The 20,959-nt window shown below is 38.4% G+C and overlaps 1 protein-coding gene and 2 pseudogenes across 2 annotated transcripts in view; all 3 read left to right on the forward strand.

The window, feature by feature from the left end:
- The window catches only part of LOC126946307 (S-phase kinase-associated protein 1-like), a 682,386-nt pseudogene that overhangs the window by 100,782 nt on the left and 560,645 nt on the right, over positions 1-20,959 (forward strand). The window lies entirely within an intron of this gene.
- Positions 1-20,959, forward strand: part of ATP7A (ATPase copper transporting alpha) — a 144,276-nt gene that overhangs the window by 36,758 nt on the left and 86,559 nt on the right. The gene's annotated exons all lie outside the window — the stretch shown is intronic.
- LOC126945825 (renal cancer differentiation gene 1 protein-like) lies at positions 16,979-20,854 on the forward strand (annotated as a pseudogene).

A 20,959-nucleotide genomic window follows, 5' to 3' on the forward strand; every position in this document is an offset into this window, starting at 1 on the left:
TTATAGACCAGAGTCCCTGTAGACATATGTACTAATTGACCAGAATTACACAATAAAATTGCAGAGCTACATAGTAGCAGAATTGTAATTTGCCAGATTATTTTAATAGGTCAATACTGAAAGGATAATATTATTTGCTGACTTTTATTAAGACCTATATTAAGATTCTATAGTATTATATTTATAAGGTTACAAGTTTTTTCAAGAATAAAAATATATGTTTAATTATGAGGTTTACTGTTCATCCAAAGGTGTGATGTAAAATAAATTTACAGGTGTGATAAGATGGACTGAGTTACAATTTTTTAACCTCAGGATCTTTGATGGCTAGTTCCCAGCCCTAAGGTCATCTTATGTGTTCATATGCGGTAATGCTTTTTTCATTAGATTTTGCATTTCAATCACAGACATATTTGTCAAAAAAGATGAGGTAGGCTGGACACCATGACTCACACCTGTAATCCCAGCACTTTGGGAGACCGAAGTGGGAGGATTGCTTGAGTCCAGGAATCTGATGCCAGCCTGGGCAACATAGTGAGACCCCATCTCTACAAAAAAATTCAAAACTTAGCAAGGTGTGGTAGCATATATCTGCAATCCCAGCTACTCAGGAGGCTGAGGCAGGAGAATCGCTTGAACCCGAGAGGTGGAGGTTGCAGTGAGCCGAGATTGTGCCACTGCACTCCAGCCTGGGCGACAGGGCGAGACTCTGTTTCAAAAAAAAAAAAAAATCCCATTTCCTTTTTTATATCCACTCTAAAAATAAGCATATGATGAGCCAAGAACATCCACTAATGACCAGTTGTTACATCCTTTTATCTTGATGCCTTTGAACTCATTCCAAGTTATTGTGCTAACCTATTAAGCTGATTGTTCATGAAATAGAAATCAAAGCCAAGTATTTCACATTTTAAGTATATATTACAACCAGTTCTTGCCAGAAAATCAGAAGAGAGGGGATATGATATAGTCAAGAAAAATTATAAGAATACATTATAAATGAAATAAATAACAAGGAAATGACTGACAATGAAATGTATCTTTCCATTTATTCATAGTTAATTTTGATTCTTCAATTCTTCATTGAAATTTCTGAAATAAAAAAGTGTTACCACTTCACATCCACTAGGATGGCTATTACTAAAAAACAAACAAACAAACAAACAAACAAAAAACCTCAGAAAATATCAAGTGTTTGCAAGAAACTGGAACTCTTGTGCATTGTTGATGAAATGTAAAATGGTTCAGTCATGGTGGAAAACAGTATGGTGGTTCCTAAAAATATTAAATATAGAATTACCACATGATCTAGCAACTCCACTTCCGGATGTATACCCAAAACAATAAACAATTTGAAGTAGGGATTTCAACAGATATTTGTATACCAGTGTTCATTGCAGCATTGTTCATAGTAGCCCAAAGGGTAGCAGCCCAAATGTCCATCAACAGATGCATGAATAAACACAATGCAGTATGAATATATATATATATATATGATATAATAGAACATTAGCTTTAAAAAGGAATGAAATTCTGACACATGATACTACATGGGTGAACTTTGAATGTGTTATGCTAAATGAAATAAGCCAGCCACAATAGGACAAATATTGTATGGGTTTACTTATGTGGAGTACCTAGGGTAGTTAAAATCATAGAGATATAAAGTAGTACCGTGGTTACCAGGGTCTGAGGGGGAGGGAGAATAGGGAGTTATTTTTTAATAGGTATAGAGTTTGAATTTGGGAAGATGAAAAAGTTCTGAAGATAGATGGTGGCGATGGTTGCACAACAATGTGTATATACTTAATTCCACTAAATTTTACATATAAAAATGGTTAAAATGGTAAATTTTATGTTATGTGTATTTTACCACAATTTTTTTTTTTTTGAGACAGAGTCTTGCTCTTATAGCCCAGGCTGGAGGGCAATGCCACAATCTCGGCTCACTGCAACCTCCGCCTCCCAGGTTCAAGTGATTCTCCTGCTTCAGCCTCCTGAGTAGCTGGGATTACAGGCGCCAATCACCACACCCGGCTAATTTTTGTATTTTTAGTAGAGACAGGGTTTCGCCATGTTGGCCAGGCTGGTCTTGAACTCCTGACCTCGTGATCTGCCTGCCTCGGCCTCCCAAAATGCTGGGATTACAGGCATGAGCTACCATGCCCGGCCAATTTTTTTTTTTTTTTTTTTTTTTTTTGAGACAGAGTTTTGCTCTTATTGCCCAAGCTGGAGTGCAATGGTACGATCTCGGCTCACTGCAACCTCTGTCTCCTGTGTTCAAGTGATTCTCCTGCCTCAGCCTCCCAAGTAGCTGGGATTACAGGTATGCGCCACCATGCCTGGCTAATTTTTTGTATTTTTAGTAGAAACGGGGTTTTACCGTGTTAGCTAGGCTGATTTGGAACTCCTGACCTCAGGTGATCGCCCACCTCAACCTCCCTGAGTGCTGGGATTACAGGTGTGAGCCACTGTGCCCGGCCATTTTACCACAATTTAAAAAATGTTATTTATTTATTTATTTAAGAATTTATTTATTAAGATGGAGTCTCACTCTGTCACCCAGGCTGGAGTGCAGTGGCACGATCTCGACTCACTGCAAGCTCCACCCCCCAGGTTCACGCCATTCTCCTGCCTTAGCCTCCTGAATAGCTGGGACTACAGGTGCCCACCACCATGCCCAGCTAATTTTTTTGTATTTTTAGTAGAGACAGGGTTTCACCAGGTTAGCCAGGATGGTCTCGATCTCCTGACCTTGTGATCCACCCGCCTCGGCCTCCCAAAATGCTAGGATAACAGGTGTGAGCCACTGTGCCTGGCTAAGAAATCTTTTTTAAAAAGTGTCTGCCTTTCTCAGAAAATAGTCATTTTGCTATAGCCCATACATATTTTGAGAGAAAAGACAAATGTATAAAACTATGTGTGAGGAAAATCATCTCTGACTTCTACTGAGTATTCTGAACTTAAAGAATACAACTTAAAGAATAGCAGCAAAACTTATTGGACATATCCATTTATAATAGGACATTGCAGCCATGACTTTATAGGGCAAACACTGGAGAAAATTCAATGATGGGAAGAACAAAGTGGAAGTCGATAGTTTTTCTTCTTTGTTTTGTGATATGGTCCAGACTCTTTCCTCACAGACGGTGGAAACATGGTAGAAACTCTCTACCATGGTTGGTCAGTTGAAGAAGGGAATCATAAAAATTATGTAAATATAGCCTAGTCATTTTTTTTTTAAACCTAAAACATATGTTCATTTATTCTCCAATATTTATTTGTATTTATTTTATGCTTATTTTTATTTTTTTGGAGATGGAATCTTGCTTTGTTGCCCAGGCTGGAGTGCAGTGGCGTGATCTTGTCTCACTGCAACCTCTGCCTCCCGGGTTCAAGCAATTCTCCTGCCTTAGCGTCCCGAGTAGCTCGGACCACAGACGAACGCTGCCACGCCCAGCTAATTGTTTGTATTTTAATAGAGACAGGGTTTCACCGTGTTGCCCAGACTGGCCTCGAACTCCTGAACTCAGGCAGTCTGCCACCTTGGCCTCTCAAAGTGCTAGGATTACAGGCGTGATCCACTGTGCCTGGCCTTATTCTCCAATATTTATATGTAGGGCCACAACCTTTTCTATGCGTATGGGTCCTTTGGAATTCTTCCTCTCCTTCCTTGTATAAACCACACACATACTGCTTAATTCTAGATTTCTAATTTCTAGTTTGGCTTTATTAAAATAGAGAACAAATTTAAGAGATGAGAATTCTTTTAGGTTTTTATTATTACCCCCCAATCTTTTAAAGTTGCTTCATGTACAGCTATTTTAGCAGTAACTTTGCTACTCACCTTATCGAACATTCCTAATGCATTCAACTTTGTTTTCATAGAGGGAACAACTCTACTTCATGCTGTTATTTAATCAGTGTATGTAATATTTAATTAAATCACTTGGCCATGAGAAGTTCAGTGGACATAAACAGCTTGAGGGCAAACACAGCTGAATCACCAACAATTCTACTGGTGGGAACAAGAAGTGTGCATCTAAGTGCTAAGCGTGCTGTGGGCATCTCAATATTTTAGTGATAGAAAAGAGACCATCAGTTAACCCATTGGAGGTTGGTTAAGATAACTTTTTGCAGAGTGTAAAATATGCTTTTTCTTAATGTATCCTAACATTTTTCTTGTCTGAAAATGGAGATCTACATCGTTGTTTTTAATGGCCACATGGTATTTATTATACATGCATTAGGCTGGGTTCTTACTTGAACACAACATAAAGCAGTTCTGGCTCGCTTAACCAGAAATGGAATTTATTGGTTAGGCTATTTGGATTGCTTATAGAGACAACAGAAGTCAATCAGAGTCAGCCAGGCTTAGAAAATAGGAAGGAACACAATGAGACTAAAACAGGCCAAGGACGTGCCCCAAGAAGTCAGTGAGGACCTCTTCACTGGCATTGGCTTTCTCAGGACTTTTGCCAGTGCCACTGCTGGCATCTTGACTGTGTTCTTGCCTGTGCTGAGAATTATCTCTATCTGTCCTTGTGTATTCATGTCACTTTCTAATGATTCAAAATCCTGGGCAGAAGTGTCTGACTAGCCAAGTCTAGAATCATTTAGCAGCATCTCAGCTTCAAGGGGACAGGGAAAAGGAATATCTGTCTCCTCCCTTCTCCCTTCCTCCCACAACACACACACTTCGGCTTTAATAATGGGAGTCAGGATTGTACTGTTTATTTCCAAGACGCTTGCGGTGGGGGCATTTTCTTGACATGGGATGTGTGTCTGAATGCTGCGTAGCCAAAAATATGGCAACTGTTATACTGTGATGCACTAGAGTTTAATTAATATCCTATTGTAAAAAATTTAGATCGTTTCCAGTTTTGTTCTGTTTAAAGCCACATAGTAATGGACATGTGAGCAATCTGCTAGGGGGAATAAGGTATCTTAGCTGTTTTAATTATTATTTTAATTGTAATTTTAACTGTTTTAATTTAGATTTTAAAAGTTATTAGTGAGGTGGAGTAACTTCATGTGTATTGGAATTTTGGTTTTCTTATTTTGTCAATTGTCTGGCATATATATTTTTTGAGATATAATTTAACATACCATAAATTCATTATTTAAAAAATGTCGTCCGGGCGCAGTGGCTCACGCCTGTAATCCCAGCATTTTGGGAGGCTGAGGCTGGTGGATCACGAGGTCGGGAGATCGAGACCATCCTGGACAACATGGTGAAACCCCGTCTCTACTAAAAATACAAAAATTAGCCCGGTGTGGAGGTGCACGCCTATAGTCCCAGCTACTTGGGAGGCTGAAGCAGGAGAATCACTTGAACCTGAGAGGCAGAGGTTGCAGTGAGCCAAGATCACGCCACTGCACTCCAGCCTGGTGACAGAGCGAGACTCTGTCTCAAAAAAGAAAAAAATTAAAAAAAAATTTTAAAAAGGTCAAATTCAGTGATTTCTAGTATGTTCACAAACTTGTTTAACTATCATCACTATCTAATTACAGAATATTGTTATTACTCCAAAAAGAAACTCCGTGCATATTTTTTTTCGATAGGTCTACTTTTATTCAATCTGTTTCTTTAAAGCTAATATTAAGGTTTCAGGAAGTTACTCTGCAGGTGGTATTAGGGTATATGTAAGGCTTCTCTGCTTAACCCTTTGGCTTTTATTAGTTATACTTTTAAGTTCTAGGGTACATGTGCACAACATGCAGGTTTGTTACATATGTATACATGTGCCATGTTGGTGTGCTGCACCCATTAACTCATCATTTACATTAGGTATATCTCCTAATGCTATCCCTCCCCACTCCCCTGACCCCACGACAGGCCCCAGTGTGTGATGTTCCCCTTCCTGTGTCCAAGTGATCTCATTGTTCAATTCCCACCTATGAGTGAGAACATGCGGTGTTTGGTTTTTTATCCTTGTGATAGTTTGCTGAGAATGATGGTTTCCAGCTGCATCCATGTCCCTACAAACGACATGAACTCATCCTTTTTTATGGCAGCATAGTATTCCATGGTGTATATGTGCCACATTTTCTTAATCCAGTCTATCATTGATGGACATTTGGGTTGGTTCCAAGTCTGCTATTGTGAATAGTGCCGCAGTAAACATACGTGTGCATGTGTCTTTATAGCAGCGTGATTTATAATCCTTTGGGTGTATACTCAGTAATGGGATGGCTGGATCAAATAGTATTTCTAGTTCTAGATCCTTGAGAAATCGCCACACTGTCTTCCACAATGCTTGAACTAGTTTACAGTCCCACCAGCAGTGTAAAAGTGTTCCTATTTCTCCACATCCTCTTCGGCACCTGTTGTTTCCTGATTTTTTAATGATCACCATTCTAAGTGGTGTGAGATGGTATCTCATTGTGGTTTTGATTTGCTTTTCTCTGATGGCCAATGATGAGCATTTTTTCATGTGTCTGTTGGCTGCATAAATGTCTTCTTTTGAGAAGTGTCTGTTCATAACCTTTGCCCACTTTTTGATGGGGTTGTTTTTTTCTTGTAAATTTGTTTGAGTTCTCTGTAGATTCTGGATATTAGCCCTTTGTCACATGAGTAGATTGCAAAAATTTTCTCCCATTCTGTAGGTTGCCTGTTCACTCTGATGGTAGTTTCTTTTGCTGTGCAGAAGCTCTTTAGTTTAATTAGATCCCATTTGTCAATTTTGGCTTTTGTTGCCATTGCTTTTGGTGTTTTAGACATGCCCATGCCTATGTCCTGAATGGTATTGCCTAGGTTTTCTTCTGGGGTTTTTATGGTTTTAGGTCTAACATTTAAGTCTTTAATCCATGTTGAATTAATTTTTGTATAAGATGTAAGGAAGGGATCCAGTTTCAGCTTTCTACTTATGGCTAGCCAGTTTTCCCAGCACCATTTATTAAATAGGGAATCCTTTCCGCATTTCTTGTTTTTGTTAAGTTTGTCAAAGATCAGATGGTTGTAGATGTGTGGTATTATTTCTGAGGGCTCTGTTCTGTTCTATTGGTCTATATCTCTGTTTTGGTACCAGTACCATGCTGTTTTGGTTACTGTAGTCTTGTATTATAGTTTGAAGTCAGGTAGCATGATGCCTCCAGCTTTGTTCTTTTGACTTAGGATTGTCTTGGCAATGCGGGCTCTTTTTTGGTTCCATATGAACTTTAAAGTGGTTTTTTCCAATTCTGTGAAGAAACTCATTGGTAGCTTGATGGGGATGGCATTGAATCTATAAATTACCTTGGGCAGTATGGCCATTTTCATGATATTGATTCTTCCTATCCATGAGCATGGTATGTTCTTCCATTTGTTTGTGTCCTCTTTTATTTCGTTGAGCAGTGTTTGTAATTATTCTTGAAGAGGTCCTTCACATCCTTTGTAAGTTGGATTCCTAGGTATTTTATTCTCTCTGAAACAATTGTGAATGGGAGTTCACTCATGATTTGCCTCTCTGTTTGTCTGTTATTGGTGTATATGAATGCTTGTGATTTTTGCACATTAATTTTGTATCCTGAGACTTTGCTGAAGTTGCTTATCAGCTTAAGCAGATTTTGGGCAGAGATGATGGGGTTTTCTAAATATACAATCATGTCATCTGCAAACAGGGACAATTTAACTTCCTCTTTTCCTAATTGAATACCCTTTATTTCTTTCTCCTGACTGATTGCCCTGGCCAGAACTTCCAACACTATGTTGAACAGGAGTGGTGAGAGAGGGCATCCCTGTCTTGTGCCAGTTTTCAAAGGGAATGCTTCCAATTTTTGCCCATTCAGTATGATATTGACTGTGGGTTTGTCATAAATAGCTCTTATTATTTTGAGAGACATCCCATCAATCCCTAATTTATTGAGAGTTTTTAGCATGAAGGGCTGTGGAATTTTGTCAAAGACCTTTTCTTCGTCTATTGAGAGAATCATGTGGTTTTTGTCTTTGGTTCTGTTTATAAGCTGGATTATGTTTATTGATTTGCATATGTTGAACCAGCCTTGCATCCCAGGGATGAAGCCCACTTGATCATGGTGGATAAGCTTTTTGATGTGCTACTGGATCCGGTTTGCCAGTATTTTATTGAGTATTTTTGCATCGATGTTCATCAGGGATATTGATCTGAAATTCTCTTTTTTTGTTGTGTCTCTGCCAGGCTTTGGTATCAGGATGATGTTGGCCTCATCAAATGAGTTAGGGAGGATTCCCTCTTTTTCTATTGATTGGAATAGTTTCAGAAGGAATGGTACCAGCTCCTGCTTGTACCTCTGGTAGAATTTGGCTGTGAATCCTTCTGGTCCTGGACTTTTTTTGGTTGGTAGGCTATTAATGATTGCCTCAATTTCAGAGCCTGCTATTGGTCTGTTCAAGAATTCAACTTCTTCCTGGTTTAGTCCTTGCGATAGTTTTCTGGTTTGTGTGTGTGCCCAGGAATTTATTGATTTCTTCTAGATTTTCTAGTTTATTTGCATAGATGTGTTTATAGTATTCTCTGATGGTAGTTTGTATTTCTGTGGGATCAGTGGTGATATCCCCTTTATCATTTTTTATTCCATCCATTTGATTCTTCTGTCTTTATATGTTTTTGCAGTTTGTTTACATGGTGGTTTTGCCACACAAAATTTTAAAATTTCATTTAATTACATTTTAATCTCTTTTCCTTTACAGTTTCTGTTTTGGCTTGCTTAGAAATGCTTTCCCTACCCCATGTTTTGTTGTTGTTAGGTAATATTTATTTTTATATTTTCTGGTATTTTTTACTTCTTATTTTTACATCTTGTTCTTTAACTTGAAGTTAATTTAAATATTATAAGATGGGTTCTAAAAATGTTCACAATTATTAAATGTTTAGCGTATTATCCCAGCACCACTTACTGATTTCCTCAGTGATTTGAATTGCTGCCCTTGTTATATACTGAATTCTTATATACACACATATGTATGTTTCTGGAACTTTCTGTTCTGTTGCAAGGATGTTTCTGTTCTGACATCAGCACAAGACCTTTTTTTTTTTTTTTTGAGATGGAGTGTCGCTCTGTTACCCAGGAGTGCGGTGTCGCAGTCTCGGCTCACTGTACCCTCTGCCTCCCAGGTTCAAGTGATTCTCCTGCCTCAGCCTTCCAAGTAGCTTGGACTACAGGCATGCACCACCATGCCCAGCTAATTTTGTATTTTTTAGGTAGAGACGGGTTTCGCCATGTTGGCCAGGCTGGTCTCGAACTCCTGACCTCAGGCAATCCGCCCACCTTGGCCTCCCAAAGTGCTGGGATTATAGGCGTGAGCCTGGCCAATACTTTTTTTTAATAAACTATTTTTTAGTGTAATTTTAGGTCCACAGCAAAATTGAGCAGAAGGTACGGTATGTAGCCTTTTCAGATTGGCTTCTTTCACTTAGTAATGCACATTTAAGTTTCCTCCATTGATAGCTCATCTTTAATGTGTGTACTGAATAATATTTGATTGCCTTGCTGCACTACAGTTTATTTATCCATTCACCTACTAAAGGGTATCTTGGTGGCTTCCAAGTGTCAGCAATTTTGAATAAAGTTGCTATAAACATCTGTGTGTGGTTTTGGTGTAGACATAAGTTTTCAACTCTTTTGGGCAGATACCAAGCAGTGCAATTGCTGGATTGTATGGTAAATTATATTTAGTTCTGTAAGTAACTGCCCAACTGTCTTCCAAAGTGGCTGTACTATTTTGCATTTCCACTAGCATTAAATGAGCATTCCTAGTGCTCCACATCCTCTTCAGCATTTGGTGTTGTCAGCATTCTGGATTTTGGCCATTCTACTAATAATAGATATGTAGCAGTGTCTCATCATTGTTTTAATTTTCATTTCCCTGATGACATACGATGTGAGGCGTCTTTTCATATGCTTATATATTATCTGTGTATCTTCTTTGGTGAATTGTCTTTTAAGGTCCTTAGCCCATAACATCAGGTTGTTTTCTTAGCACAAGACTTTTTAATAATTAAAACTTTTAAAGACTCTTTTAATGTCTGGTTGGGTAATTAGCATTTAGCATCATTATTTTTTAGTAATGACTTTTATAAAATTAATGGTATACTCGAAATGTTTGGCGAAACTGAGTTGTCCTTTTGAGCCTCACCGAACTTTTATTGTTTTCTTGTAGTTTACTTTTAACAAGTTATGACAGATATAAAATAAGTGTTTTTTCTTTTTCCTTTTTTTTTTTTTTTTTTGATAGTCTCGCTCTGTTGCCCAGGCTGGAGTGCAGTGGCCTGATCTCGGCGCACTGCAACGTCTGCCTACTAGGCTCAAGTGATCCTCCCACCTCAGCCTCCTGAGTAGCTGGGACTACAGGGGTGCACCACCGTGCTCAGCTAATTTTTGTATTTTTTGTGGAGACACGGTTTCACTATGTTTCCCAGGCTGGTCTCGAACTCCTGGGCTCAAGCACTCCACCCACCTCAACCTCCCAAAGTGCTTGGATTACAGGCATGAGCCACCATGTCTAGGCTGTCTTTTCAACTTATTCTACATAAGTGGTTAAATACTGACAGTTATTTTAGTTTTCATAGGCATTTAATGTTTTTGCATTTGTTAGTTTTGGCACTATTTTGCCTTAGAAGTAAAATCGTAAGATGGATGTTTCCCTATGAATAAAGCAATAACATTACAGGCAGTTCTTGATTTAGACATAGATTGTGTCTGACAAGTTGAATCAGGTGATTTAAAAATAAATTTTCTTTTCTTTTTAATATTTTTACATTTGGTGGTATGTGTGATTGTTTGTTACATGGGTATTACATGTGTAATCAGGTGATTGTTTTGATGAGGGAGAAGAGGCATTCCAATCACCAAATAGCCTTCAGAGACTCTAAGATTCCTGCACCAAGACCATATTTAACACATAACATTGTTGAAAAGCAACTGATTCATTTGTAATTTCAAATAGTTGAATTCTACTTCCCCATTCCTTCCTGAGATAATGATAACTGCCTTGCAAGAAAAGTTCCGCACACACTAAAAACGTTTCTACCTTTTGTCTGTTATTGACATGGCAGCACTTGCTTAGCCCCTGTTGGAAAGGGACATAGATACTTGAGGCATATTTCTGACTTTTGGGGAACCTGTTTCTACCTGTGTTTATTGCAGGGTATCGGTATTTTTCAAGCATTCTCTCCACACCACTCTCACCTTTGGCTGGTTTTACTTCATGACTTTTGCAAACCTTGCCCTGTTAAGTTAATCCTTTTGAGGTTATTGTTATCTTTGGACTCCAGTCTGAATTGACTGTATGAACATAGGTAAGTTTCAGCTTTAGCTTCCTTAATTTTAAAAGATTATGATTCTATTTACATAGCAGGATTGTTGTGAGATGCATGCAGTGCTATAGAAATCTGAAGTATCTGTATTGTTATCATAGGACAGCTTATTTGTAGAGATGCTATGACTAGTCTAGGAGTCACAAAAATGGCCAGTGAAGTACGTTGCCTTTTAATTTGAATGTTCTGTTCTTTTTCGACCTTATTAATGTGTTTAAGTATTGCTACCTTATCTTTTAGGAATGGTCAAATGAAAAAAACTGTTATTTATTTTATTTATTTTTCCCGAGATGGAGTCTCACTGTGTCGCCCAGGCTGGGATGCAGTCGCGTGATTTTGGCTCACTGCAACCTCTGCCTCCCGGGTTCAAGCAATTCTTCTGCCTCACTCTCCGAGTAGCTGGGATTACAGGCATGTGCCACCACGCCTGGCTAATTTTTGTATTTTTAGTAGAGACGGGGTTTCACCATATTGGCCAGGCTGGTCTCGAACTCCTGATGTCGTGATCTGCCCACTTTGGCCTCCCAAAGTGCTGGGATTACAGGCGTGAGCAACTGTGCCTGGCAAGAACTGTTATTTTTTAATATATACCTGCCTACTTCAGCTGTTTCATCTGGAATCTTAGTCCTCTGTTTATATAATACTGGTTGTTTGATGAAAGAAATTAGACACTCAGTATTTTGGAAACAGGTTAATAAGATTAATTTTCATTTTAAAGGTTTATACAATTTAAAAGAAAAGGATGCATTATATAAAATAATAGAGAAGCTAATGCTTTCCCCTTTTGTTTTCATTTTAGAGGTGGTAGTGATTTTAAATAAAAGTGAATGGGTAGGAAAAAAATTAATTGATCTGGAAATATTATATAGATACCTTGAAGACAACTAGTTGAATGTTATTTGCATTGCTAGAAATCATCTATTTATTAATAAAATAGGCATGTTTTTATAGCCTCGGTGTAATAAAACAGGTTATTTGGGCTTTTTATATATGTGAATTTATCATTGGTCTTACTTATTGAATTATTTCAGTTTCAGTAACTTTTCTCTTAATTTCTGCATACTTCCTATTTTTTTTTCTTTTTCATTTCCCATTAAAATGAGAAAATGAGCTGGCTTTATGAGATGAAATAATTTAGGCCTACAATGAGTATAGGTAGTACTATAACATACCTGTATATTCACTACCCAGCCTAAGAAGTTAAACATTGAATATATAGTTGCATTTCCCCTTTGTGCTCCTCTTAAGTCGCTCCTCTCCTCTCTCCCACCTCAGTCTATTGAATTTGGAGTTTATCATGTCTGTGCACATTTTTGTATTTTTACTATTTTATATTTTCACAACTATATATGTATGCATACAAAAACAATGTATAACATTGTTTTATGTTTTTAAACCTTTGTATCCTTTTTTTGGACATAACATCAACATTTTATTTTATTTTTTATTCATAAACATTGTTTTATTTTGTCTTGCATATTTTAAAATGTATTAGATGGTGTCAAACTATCACTTTGTCATTTGCGTTTTTCTTAGAACATTGTTTTCTTAGAACAATGTTTCTTAGAACATTTTTCTTAGAACATTGTTTTCTTAGAACATGCATTTATGTATCAACATGTATTGATACATAAAAATACTTCTAGTTCATTTGTTTTTAAAATTATTTTTATGGCACATTATAATTATTCATATTTATGGGGGACAATTTGATGTTTTGATACATCTACATGTTGTACAAAGATCAAATCAGGGTATTTAGTATATCTATCACCTTATACATTTATCAGTGCTTTGTGATGAGAACATTCAAAAGCCTCTCATCTAGCTATTTTGTAATGTATAATACCTTAATGTTAACCATCCTCAACCTACTGTGCAATAAAAACACCAGAACTTATTCCTTCTATCTAAATGTGACCTTGTACCCATTTACCAACCTCTTTCCATCCATCCCTCCCCGTCCTTCCCTCTGGTAACCACTGTTCTACTCTATGACATCAATCTTTTTTTTTTTTTGAAATTCCACATGAGCAAGATCATGTGGTATTTGTCTTTTTGTGTTTGGCTTATTTCACTTAACATGATGTCTTCCAGGTCCATCCATGTTGTGACAGATGGCAGAATTTTATTCTTTTTTATGGCTGAATAATATTCCATGTATATATATACACCACATTTTGTTTATCCATTTATCCATTGTTGGACATGGATCGATTCCATATTTTGGCTATTGTAAATACTGCTGCAATAAACATGGAAGTGCAGATAATCTCTTCACCATAACAATTTCATTTCCTTTGAATAAATACCCAGTAGTAGGATTGCTGGATCATATGGTAGTTCAATTTTCAATTTTTTGAGGAATCACCATACTGTTTCCCATAGTGGCCATACTAATTTACAATCCCACCAACTGTGTATAAGCGTTCCCTTTTTTTCCGTATCATCACCACCCCTCTTTTCTTTTGTTATTTTGATAGTAACCATTCTAACTGGAGTGAGTTGGTATCTCCTTGTGGTTTTCATTTGCATTTTCCTGGTGATCAGTGGTATGGATTGGATCTGTGTCCTGGCCAAATCTCATGTTAAAATGTAATCCCCAGTGTTGGAGGTGGAGCCCAGTGGGAAGGGTTTGGAACATGGGGGCATATCCCTCATGAATGGCTTTGCACTATCCCCTTGGTGATAAGTGAGTTCACATGGGTTGTTTAAAAGTGTGTGGCACCTCCCATTCTCTCTCTCTTGCTCCCACATCACCTTCCACCATGAACAAAAGCTCCTTGAGGCTTCACTGGAAGCTGAGCAGATGCTGACACCATGCTTGTACAGCCTGCAGAACTGTGTGTCAATTAAACCTCTTTTCTTTATCAATTACCCAGTCTCAGTTATTTCTTAGTTTTCTTTTCTTTTTTTTTTTTTAACGGACACAGGGTCTTGCTCTTTCACCTAGGCTGGAGTGCAGTGGCCCAGTCACAGCTCACCAGAGCCTTGACCTCTTGGGCTTACGTGATCCTCCCACCTCAACCCCCGGGTAGCTGGGAATACAGGTGTATGCCACTACACCTGGCTAACTTGTATTTTTTGTAGAGACGGAGTTTTGTCATGTTGCCCAGGCTTATCTCAAACTCCAGGGCTCAGGCATTCTGCCTGCTTTGGCATTCCAAAGTAGTAGGATTACAGGTGTGAGCCACTGCCCCTGGCCAGGTATTTCTTTATAGCAATACAAGAGCCGCCTCACACAATTAGTGATGTTGAGTGTTTTTTCATGTGCTTATTGGGTATTTGTATGTCTTCTTTTGAGAAATGTCTATTAAGGTCTTTTGGTCATTTTTTAGTTGGGTTATTTTGCGTTAAGTTCTTTATATATTCTGGATATTAACCCCTTGATAAATGTATAGTTTGTAAATATTTTCTCCCATTCTGTAGATTGTCTCTTTACTTTGTTAATTGTTTCCTTTGCTGTGCAAAAGCTTTTCAGTTTTATGTAATCCCATTTGTCTACTTTTGATTTGTTGTCTGTGCTTTTGAGGTCCATTCAAAACTTCCTTGCTAAGCCCAATGCTGTAAAGTATTTCCTCTATGTTTTCTTCTAGTAGTTTCATAGTTTCAGATTTTATATTTAAGCATTGAATCCATTTTGAGTAGATTTTTGTATGTGGTGAGAGGTAGGGGTCTAGTCTCATTCTTCTGCATGTGGCTGTTCAATTTTCTCAGCACCACTTATTGAAGAGAGCAGTGGTGTTTGATATGGTTTGAATGTTTGTCCTTTCCAAATCTCATGTTGAAATGTGATTCCCAATGTTGGAGGTGGGACTTGTGAGAGGCAATTGGATCATGGGGGAAAATCCTTCATGACTGGTTTGGTTGGCACCATCTCCTTGGTGATAAGCAACATATTGTGTGCTTTTTTTTTTTTTTCCATCTCTTACAGGAAGGAGAAATCTGGTTGTTTAAAAGATTCTGGGACCTCCCCCGGTCTCTCTTGCTCATTCTCTTGCCATGTGACATGCTGGCATACCTTCGCCTTCTGCCATAATTGTAAGCTTCCTGAGGCCCTCAGAAGAAGCAAATGCCAGCATCATGCTTCTGTATAGCCGGTACAACCATGAGCCCAAATAAATTTTCTTTTCTTTATAAATTGCCCAGTCTCAGGTATTTCCTTATAGTGATGCAAAAATGGACTAACAGTATTCTTAGTACCTTTTTTTGAAAATCAGATGGCTGTAGGTGCATGAATTTATTTTTGGGCTCTATTCTGTTCCATTGTGTATGTGCCTGTTTTTATACCAGTACTATGCTGCTTTGATTACTATAGCCTTGCAACATATTTTCAAGTCAGCTAGTGTGATTCCTCCAGGCTTGTTCTTTTTGCTTCAGATCACTTTGGCTATTTGGGGACTTTTGTCATTCCATATGAATTTTAGGATAGTTTTTTCCTATGTGAAGACTGTCATTGATATTTTTATAGGGATTGCATTAAATCTGTAGATTACTTTGGGTAGTATGGCCATTTTAAAAATATTAATTCTTCCAATCCATGAACGTGGGATAGCTTTTCATTTGTTTGTGTCATCTTCAATTTCTTTCATCGACATTTTTTAGTGGTTTTTTTTTTTTTTTTTTTTTTTTTGGAGACAGTCTCACTCTGTCACCCAGGCTGGAATGCAATGGCATGATCTCAGCTCACTGCAATCTCTGCCTCCAGGGTTCAAGTGATTCTCCTGCCTTAGCCTCCCAAATAGCTAGGATTACAGGCATGCACCATCATGCCCAGCTAATTTTGTATTTTTAGTAGAGATGGGGTTTCTCCATGTTGGCCAGGCTGGTCTCGAACTCCTGACCTCAGGTGATCTGCTCACCTCAGCCTCCCAAGATGCTGGGATTACAGGCGTGAGCCACTGCACCCAGCCAGTGTTTTATAGCTTTTAGTGTAGAGGTATTTCGCCTCCTTGGTTAAGTTTATTCCTAAGTATCTTTTTTTTTTTATAGCAATTGTAAATGGAATTTTTTTTTTTTCAGGTGGTTTGCTATTAGCATATAGAAACACTGCTGATTTTAATAAGTTAATTTTGTATCTGTGACTTTACCAAATTTATTTTTTTATTTGATTATTCTTTTCTTTTCTTTTCTTTTCTTTTTTTTTGAGACGGAGTCTCACTGTGTCACCCAGGCTGGAGTGCAGTGGCGCGATCTCGGCCCACTGCAAGCTCCGCCTCCCAGGTTCACGCCATTCTCCTGCCTCAGCCTCCTGAGTAGCTGGGACTACAGGCGCCCACCACCATGCCCGGCTGATTTTTTGTATTTTTAGTAGAGATGGGGTTTCACCGTGTCCTAGGATGGTCTCCATCTCCTGACCTCGTGATCCGCCCACCTCGGCCTCCCAAAGTACTGGAATTACAGGTGTGAGCCACCGCGCCCAGCCCCAAATTTATTTTTTAGTTATGTCTTTCAGTAGATATTTTAGAGTTTTCTTTATATAAGATCATGCCACCTGCAAACAGGGACAATTTGACTTTCTTCTGAAACTTTTTTTTCTAAACTATGTTTATGGGATTTATCCTTGTTGCTACTTGTAGTTCTGCTTCAAGCTTTCTCATTCTCAGTGCTATAGACATTTGGGGCCAGACAATTCTTTGTTGTGAGGGACTTTCTTGTCCATTACAGGATGATTGGCAGTATCCATGGCCTCTATGAACTAGATGCCGGTAGTACTCCCTTGCTGCACTCTGAGTTGTGACAACCAAAAGTGTCTCCAGGCATTTTGAAATGTCCTGTTGGTGGTGACATCACCCCTTTTCTCAGTGGGAATCACAACTCTAGTTCATTCATTTTAACTTCTATATCATGTTTCATTATAAATATACCATAACCAGTTTTTTCATTTCCTTGTTGGTGGACATCTAGATTACTTCCAAAGTTTTATCTATTAGCAACATTGTTGCAATGAGCATTTTTGTTCTTGTTTCCTTGTGCACATGTGTGAGACTCTATCTAGGGTACTATGCTTAGGAGAGAAAATGTTGAGTTTTAGTATATGCATATTTTCAACTGTACCAGCTATCACGAGGCAGTTTCCATAATTGTACTAATTTATACTCTAACCAGTGGAACAAGAGAGATCCCATTTCTCCATATCCTCACCAACACTTGGTATTGTCAGATTTTGAGATTTTTATCTACCTGATGGAGGTGCATTATATTCATTGTGGTGTTAATTTGAATTTCCTTGATTACCACAAGGATCACAAATTGTGCAGATAGAGTTGTATCCAAAAAAGAATTAAGGCTGGGCATGGTGGCTCATGCCTGTAATCCCAGCACTTTGGGAGGCCAAGGCGGGTGGACCACTTGAGGTCAGGAGTTCAAGATCAGCTTGGCCAACATGGTGAAACCCCATCTCTAGTAAAAATACAAAAATTACCCGGGCCTGGTGGCATGTGCTTTTAGTCCCAGCTACTCAGGAGGCTGAGGCAGGAGAATCACTTGAACCTGGGACGTGGAGGTTGCAGTGAGCTGAGACTGTGCCACTGCACTCCAGCCTGGGTGACAGAACAAGACTCTGTATCAAGAAACAAAAACAAAAACAACAGCAAAAAAAAAAAAAATTAAATCTTACTGCATGATTATTGAGAATACAGGAGCCTTTCCCAAATTATAAGTGCTGATTATTTTAGGGGAATTTTAGAATGATGTTTGCGCTTCTGTGACCAGCTTTAAGAAGTGGTTTTGAACAATCAGACTTCATATGTGCCATGTTTTGTACTCAATTTCTGTAGTTTGTTTCCAAACCAGAGATGATCATCTAGTCATAATATTGTACTTCCTCTTAGAAAATGATATTACTAATGGTGATTACCATCTCTGCTTAGGGAATGGCTCAAAACATAGTAATAACTTGAAGTTATTTCCCTCAGTGTTGTTGGATGCTTTTGTTCTCAGAGTCACTCATCACTAATAGCTGGATGCCAATTTTGTCTCTTTGATACTGTGGTTTCCCAGAAGCCTGCATTTTTTTTTCCATACCATATGAAACTGTTTATGATCTTACTCTGTTTTCCGAGTCATTTTGCTGAATGCAATGGGATGTTACAAAAGATATTCCTGGTTTTGTACCTATGTTTAAGACATTTAAAATGAAAAAGATGGACATAAAATATATAACAAAGTCAATTAGAGTTGTGTGTATATGTAATAAAGTAGTGAGAGTGAGATGGAATTCCTCTGAGGTTTCACATGTAAAGTCCAATTTAAGTAGAGTTATAAAAAAATCAATGCAGGTGAATTACGAAAGCAGAAATAAATATGTATTCAGAGTTGATATGACTTAAATTAAGATGTAGTGGGAAAAGTGGCTTCATTAGTATAATTTTTGTTTGTGCTCACACATTGTGGATTTCTCAATACTTACTTCCTGGGTGAATGATCCAGTGCCTTTCTGCCTGACTCATCTCTCTCAGTTCCTCAGTAAGCCTGAGAGTTAGTCCAGTGCTTTGCTCTGGGACATACCCCATGATAAAACTGTATTTCAATCTTACATTCCTAAACAGGTAAACTAGCCTTCACCTACCAAAGGTATTGTCTTCTAAAAGTTTGTTGCCAATTCTGTTTGTTGAATCTGATGTTTTCCCATAAAACGATTTAGTCAACTCTGGTAATCTTGCTAGATCAGCCCTCACAAGCCCCGTTTGACCCATAAGATACAGGAGCAAGTTTGAGTTCTGTGTTCTGGAGGTAGACAGTCAAAGCTATAAGAACAATAAGGAAGAGTTTCCTTTTTTAGGCTCAGGACTATCCTTAGATAAAATTTTGATAGGATCTATTTGTTTTAGACATTCTTCTACTTCCATTTTTATACCCTTGTACTGCTTCCCACTGACCCCCTCCCAGGTCCCTAATACCTTCATGCTTGCCTTAAGTACTCCATCTTGGACTCACCACCTGAACTCATCCTATTTGTCCTTTGCTCCCAAACCTGCCTTTCCTGTCCTATCTGGGCTTTTGTTCTCTTGTAGTAACTGACCTTACGTAGGTATTAAGAGAGATAATTCCAACTATCATCCCCCTGATTATCAAAAAAGAGTTTATATTTTAAAAAGAAGATACAATGGATGTTAAGACAACTGACCTTCAAAAAGTCACTTCATGGGGGAAAAGAGATATGGAAGGAGCTATTCTAGATTAAATGAGGCAAAAGAGACATAAAACCAAATGCAGTGTGTGAACCTTGTGAGGGTCCTGAATAGTAAAATTGGACTTCTTCCTACTTGAAAACTTATACACAAAAGGCACTATCAAGAGAATGGAGGATTTGGGTATAAGCGGTTGAAAGATGGTTTGGATGCTCTGGGCGGATTCTGCCGTCCCAGTGAGGCTGGAAAATAGGGTCTGGAGGCAGGAACATAAGGCTGATTCACACTTCAGCTATGACAGGAAATATCCTCCCATAAGAGCATAGGCCAAGTAAATGACTTTGTAACTTTACTTCATCCTCTCCTTTTACATAGGGTGTACTCCAAGTAGAGGGTATTTAAACTCACAAAAACTCTTTAAGAGGGCCTTTTGAGCCCCTGTGCTCAGGCCTGCTCCCATACTGTGGAGTGTACTTTCATTTTCAATAAATCCCTTCATTCCTTCCTTGCTTTGTTTGTGCGTTTTGTCCAATTCTTTGTTTAAGACGCCAAGAACCTGGACACCCTCCACCGTTAACACCAGCCCTTCCCTGTGGCTGACCCTGAGGTGTTGTTTCTTCACAACCCTGCTTCCTCTCTCTTCTCCCTCATTTTCAGACCCCTCTTCAGCATCTTCCCTGGGAATTGCTGTGAGTTTAGGCCGGCTCGTTTTGAGCAGGAGCAGCAGCTGAACAGTAGACCTGCTGGAGGAAGTGGGGCTGCAGATTGGAGACACAGCATTTTTGTTAACCAAACTTCTTGAAGCCCTATCTACAGTGTCAGCTCAAGTGGAAGAGCTTGCCATCAAATGTCCGGAAAATGCACGTTTCCTTAAAGCATGATGGGACCTCTTGAAAGAACGCTGTGATTCTTGGAAACCTGACAATTGATTTGGCATACTTAGCTGTTTGATAGTGACTGTGTAATAATTTATACTCCCTCACATGTGATCATTTCACATGTGCCACATATATAGGATAATATCTAGCAGTTCTCTATATCTTCAGAATGAAATTTTTCTTGGTTTTCTTGACCTTTGTAAGAGCAGAATACTGATTCTATTTTTGATGTTGATCAGTACTTGTTTATTCTTACACTTTCTGCCCTTCAAACTTTCATAGAATCCTTTACAAAATTTAATTTTATCAGTAGATGGTTAATATTAATTGTGCCACAGTGCTACCAGTAGCAAACTAAGTGAACCATTATTTGTTGTGCAGTAACATGCCGAGCATGGCAGAGTTAGAAGTTGAGCTTCATCTTATGGACCAAGGGAGGTAACTTTAAGGTTGCCAATGGTAGTTTCAGCTCCATTAGGCTAAGTTCTCTAGAGCAAATGATTGTCTTACTTACTTCGGTATCCCCAGCACCTAAAACAGTGTCACACAGCATTCACTAAATGTTTATTGAAAAGAAGAGTTGACTAACATTAAAAAAGCTATTTTTTCTTCCTGTATTTAGTAGGAAGAGTATAGTTGTTTCTCTAAAAAATGTATGAATCAGGACTTTGTT

The sequence above is a fragment of the Macaca thibetana genome, chromosome X, assembly GCF_024542745.1.
Source record: "Macaca thibetana thibetana isolate TM-01 chromosome X, ASM2454274v1, whole genome shotgun sequence".
Lineage (NCBI taxonomy): Eukaryota > Metazoa > Chordata > Mammalia > Primates > Cercopithecidae > Macaca > Macaca thibetana.